Source organism: Corylus avellana, chromosome ca5 (genome assembly GCF_901000735.1).
Source record: "Corylus avellana chromosome ca5, CavTom2PMs-1.0".
Lineage (NCBI taxonomy): Eukaryota > Viridiplantae > Streptophyta > Magnoliopsida > Fagales > Betulaceae > Corylus > Corylus avellana.
Genome location: NC_081545.1, coordinates 13,038,979 through 13,044,680, shown reverse-complemented (window position 1 = coordinate 13,044,680; position 5,702 = coordinate 13,038,979). Strand labels below are relative to the sequence as shown.

Sequence of the window (5,702 nt, the reverse complement as noted above, 5' to 3'; positions counted from 1 at the left end):
ACATGGGTAAGGAGAATTTTGAGGACCGAGGGGGGCAAGTGCCTCCATCAACTCCCTTCTTATCTTGGACATTTATTTTGTGTTTCTCACAAAATGACTTCACAATTCAAATATATATATATAAAGAAGAGCCAATAAATTTCTTTATATCACATATCATATATATGTCAAACAAATAATTAAAATTTTGTTAGCATAACAGAAAAAAATATGACGTGTTTATAATTTGAAGAAAAGGAAAAACACTCCAAAAGAAAAATAAATTCTAAATACACTACAAATGGTCCATACGAGTACCCATTAAAAAATCACACTAGTCTACTGAGTACCCATTATTGACATATTAGACAAAAGAATAAAAAAAAATTCACTTTTTTTTTTTTTTTTTTTTCATCTAATAATCTACACAACTACCTATTTTTTATTTTAAAAAGAGCTATACTTTTTAATTTTTTTTTTAAAAGTTAATTTTTAAATGATGTGTCACAATCTCATAAAATTTATTATTTTAAAAAATGTGTCACAAATTTATAGAATTGTGATACATCATTTAAGAACTAATTATTTAAGAAAAAAAAAAAAGAACAATCACACCAGTCTAGTATTTTTGTCTTCTTTTTTTTTTTTTTTTTGAAAGGTAGTCGAGTAGGAGACTTAAAAGAAAAAAAAAAAAAAAGAAAAAAAAAAAGTAAAAGAACTACAAATTGAATTGAATCATTATAAAACAGTATATTAAATATATAATAAATATACTAGCAGTGCACCATACTATATAGCTCCGTTTGCCAACAGCGCAAAATGGCATTGTAGTTGAAATGGTATTGTTTCAACTACATTACCATTTTGATATATGCAGCAAAAAGTATACTTTTTAATATTAATTTTTTTTTTTAAAAAAGTAAAATATTAAAAAAAGCGGGATCAGGTGCATTTGGGGTGGCCGGATCCGTCTCAGAAGCTTACGAAGAAGGCAAACTCCCCGCTCACTCTGCCAATCAAGGGTTAAACCCGATTCCGATGTCGGACTGTCTGCCAAACGAGATTATCGCCGGCATCCTCTCACGGCTGCCGGTGAAGTCGCTCATCAGATTCAGTTGCGTTTCAAAGGCATGGTGCTCTCTAATCTCCACCCCTGAATTCATCTCCACCCACCTCAATCGCGCTCCTTCCAACTTCCAACACCCACCCTGCCTTTTCGTCAGCCATAGCGAACGAGAATTTTATACCCCAGTCACACACACCCTCCTTGTGTATCGCGATCAAGATGATGTAGAACAGAATGGTGATTTCTTTGCAAGCCCATCAGATCGCATCGAATTGTATGATCCATCTAACCATAGATATTCCTTAGTTGGTTCATCTAACGGCCTACTTTGTCTTGCCAATATGGCTTTCATTAAGGAGGGAAGCTTCTGTGTTCTCTGGAACCCATCTATTCAAAAAGCCATATCCCTTTCGAAGCGTAATCTTGGATTTCATGATTTTCATGATTGGATCGACCAATCTGTTGGCTTTGGATATGATGCCATGACCGGTGATTACAAATTGGTATTTGGTATGACTTGTGTATCACCCACACACTAATCATTCAAATCTAGATGTTCCACCACTTGTTGAGATTTATACGCTTCGAACCGGCATATCGCGCTCTGTTACGGCTCCCGATCCTCCCTACATCATAGCTCATCGGTCCTCATCGGTTTTCGTGAGTGGGGCACTCCACTGGTTCACACACATTCCATACCATCTACAGAGCCAGAGCGCCTTTAGCAACGTTATCGTGTCGTTTAATATGAAGATGAGGCCTTTGGTGAAGTGGCTTTGCCTAAGAGTTTACAAGGGCCGGAAGACATGTGCTTCAATGTGGTGCTACTTGATGGGTTGCTTGCGCTTGTCTCTCGTGATGACGAACTTTTCTACGATGGCTTTGATGAGTCTCTAACCGTGTGGGTGATGAAAGAGTATGGAGTGGCGGAATCTTGGACTAAGCTGTTTGACGTTGTTAACAGTGGGTTATTTTACAAGTTGATAGGCGTTACAAAGAGTGGTGAAGTTCTAGTGCACGATGGAGGGATGCTTTCTTCAGGACCAAGTAGCCAAGTGTTAGTGGATCTTCACATTTGTTACACACGGGCGATTTTTTTTGGGATTGTTTTGGATACTTATGTGGAGAGCCTTGTTCTACTCAATATAACAGACCGAGTTCCGGGGGACATGGGTGTTCGTCTAGTGGTAGTTAGGGCACAAAGAAAAGCAGGTACTTGATGCTAGTTCCACATTGTACTTCTTACTATAAGTTCCCCATTCTTATCACTATGCTTAGAAAGCATGCCTCTTCATATTTTTCTACTTCCATCTGATGGTTGATAATGCTTATTGATTGTTTGTTTGGGAACATGTCGTTTCTTTGTAATGGTTGAACATCTAATGGTTCATCTCTTTCTACTTGCAATTCTGTGATATGAATTTTCTGAACATCCCTCATATTGAAATAGGGAAGCATCTAATGAATATCTCAGATAATGGTACCGATGCTCTTTTAAGATCATGTGCGTCTATCCTCTGACCAAAAAGAAGTTCCAATAGAGGAGTAACATGTACTATAATGTTGTTCTACTTCCAACTGATGGTGGATAGTGCTTACTGTTTGTTTATTTGGGTGTAGGTAAAGTTGGACGGCGAAATGAAATAGCTAATGGGGGTAGAGTCAGGCTTTTTGTTGTCTTTTTGGGGATGGGATGAAGGTGACACTAAGTTTGTTTCAGCACCAGGGAGGTTTAGTCTGATTTTTCAGTGTGTTTTATAGTTTTGATAGTTGGAGAGTTATCTTAGATTCTTATTTTTGTAAGCTTGCGGAAAGCATTATGTGCTTGTGCACATGCTTCTATAACTATGATAGTCTATTTTCTAAGAGCCAGTAGATGTTGGGGCTGAATTCTCAAAACCATGCCCATTGGATGTCTTTGTACTTTAGTAATACAGAGTATGAGCTTAATGTTTGTTGATGTACTTTTTTTCTTTCTTAAATCATCTGATGTGGTGAAAGATGGTTTCATGAAGACTTTACTAAAAAAGGAAAGATGGTTTCACGAATACTTTTGAAAATATTACAGTCATTTGCTCTCAGTCCTGATCCTTAATGATGTTTCTTCATAAATACGGATTTTCAGGGTGCCCCATCTATACTTAAAGACTTTCTATGGTCTATTAGAAAATGGAGTCTTCGGGTTTGTTTCTACTCTGCATTTTCTAAAATCAGAAAGAGAGCATTAGAGTGTCACCATTAAATTATCTATTACTCCAGTTCCTTGTTCGTCCTTTATTAGGTAATTGTAATGTGCAAACTTGAAAATTGTATTTTTCCATCAGCAATGGCTGCAAATGGATGTTAGTTAGGAATGTGTTCTTTTATTGAGATTGGTTTATTAATTATCTAAAAAAAAAAAAGGAATGTGAAGCTATGGTTTCACAGGTATACCATTTTATAAATGAAGCTTTGACGCCCTTGCTATTCTGCATTTGTGCTACAAGATCCTTGTCTTTTTGCAAGAGGCTATTCTGATGTTCAGCATGGTAATCCTATCAAGACATAGGATCGTATTGTTAAGCAATTTGTTTGGGAAGTCAGATCGTGGACAGAAGAAAATTTGGCTTGTTTAGGGAAAATGTGATCTTTGTTGCAATAGGAACCTGCCTGCAACTCTTCTTGTATAGCTTAGGAATGACAGTTTGATGTATTTTTTGGTGTTTTTTGTTGCTCTGTTTTAGGCACTTAGGAATGGCAGTTTGATGTATTTTTTGGTTTTTGGCATCCATACAAAGTCCTTAAGTGGGATGATCTTCATTGTCATTCATGGTAGCTGTTTATTGAGCAGTTTGATAATATAGGCAAATTTGACAAATACTCCTTTCTCCTCATAAGGGACATATTAAACTAACTTAAATTACACATTGTGGGTTATTGACCGCCAAAAAGTTTTAAGCTGCTGGTAAGGGCTCTCAATTGCTAAGCACTGCTATGATTTATATATTTTGTGTTGCTTTTGATTTTTGTTTAGGAAAAAATAACCTATAGTTTTTGTTTAGAATTCTTTGAATAATGCAACTTTGATTTTGCTGTTCTGGTTGGTTCTTTTCCCAGTATGGTTGATGCCCATCTGCTCAGAAGTGTTCTGAATTAATCCTGTTATGGTTTCAGTCATGGGTTCTCGCTAATCTTGCTGCATAGATAGTTGTGTTTGTCTTTCCATTTGCTTCAAATTATTCGGAACCATCGCAAATGCAGTTTGTGATAATGGGTTCGTTAATTTGGTTGTTGTTGCTCTCATAACCTCTCAGCTCTAGTAAACTTATACAGTTCAATTAGTCCTCTGCATTTTGTTATTTTTGGTATCCTCTGGCGGAAACTAGCGGATGAATAGGAGGCCTTTTTGATAGTTAAAAGAATAAGGGGCAACCTCTATTTCTGATCTGAGCATATGGAGAGTATCTGTGAATTTGGTTGATTTAGAACTTCCCAATTCAGTAGGAATTCCATTTGCTAGTAATCTGGATTCTTTACGAAGATATGAAATCAAAGTAGTTACATTTATTATTGATTATCTGTGCTTTGGATTGGCTGTGTGAAGCACAACTGATTCATATGCTTGGAATTGCAAAAGAGAGAAGTCAAGGAAAGCTTGAGTATGAATATTGGTTGGCTTTGTTCTAGGATACTTCAGCAAGATGTTTATTATTTCTGATGTGGGATTAATATGGGATATTATTTGGGTCCTTCAAATTCTTCATATGAATCAGGTTTTAACATGTTATTTTTGCTTCTTGTATTGATTCTGTATTTTCATTTTATCTTTTAGTTTGGGCGGATGCAGACCACATGATTTGGAAGGTAGCAACGTATTCAGGCAGAGAAGCAGGCTGCAGAGGAGTTGCATAGAAAGAAAATGGCCATGTGCCTTGAAACAGGGCTGAAGCAGAGGTTTTGAAACAGAATAATTACTTGTTAGCTACCATTCTTATGAGGAAATGATTATCATTCTTACTGGTCGTTTCTATCAAATCTCAAAAATCTGTCACAACTCTTGTGTACAACTTTACATATGAAATTAATACAGGTGGGTATATATTCGTGTAGATGGGCATTTGCTTCCTCTACACAGGTGGAATGATTTCAATGTATAATGTATGCATGACAATTGCTAAATTGCTAAATTAGAATTAAAATATATATGAAAAGGAAATTTCTTAAAGTACAATCAATTGCTAAGTTATTCAGACTGCATTACAACTTACAATGTTGCATGGCAAATAAACAACCAATAGAAGCTTATAAAGTGAACACTTCTCCATTGAATAACTAGCAAAAATCTTCACTTTGCAGAATGTGTTAAGTCAACCAACTTAAAAAGAAAATATCCTCTTGAAGAATACCATCATATTAAAGGTGTACATGCAAGCATATATTAATCATTCATATCCACTATTTGTAAGTATACGCTATCTACTATTGGCACATGCGCATACGGTTAGCAAGTACTAGGAGTATATACAGTATCTCTTTTAATCAATGTGAAATATTTTTTGAATTAAAAATCATTCCCAACATTCGGAAGGTCTCATTTGGCGAATTCGAGATGGGCACAAAAATAAAAATATGGGATGATCCATGGGTAGTTTCATCAAGACCACGGCTTGTTCAGTCC

At 36.0% G+C, this 5,702-nt stretch overlaps 1 pseudogene; it reads left to right on the top strand.

Annotated features, from left to right (window-relative positions):
• Positions 1-932: 932 nt before the first annotated feature.
• LOC132182264 (F-box/kelch-repeat protein At3g23880-like) lies at positions 933-5,135 on the top strand (annotated as a pseudogene).
• The last annotated feature ends 567 nt before the right edge of the window (positions 5,136-5,702 follow it).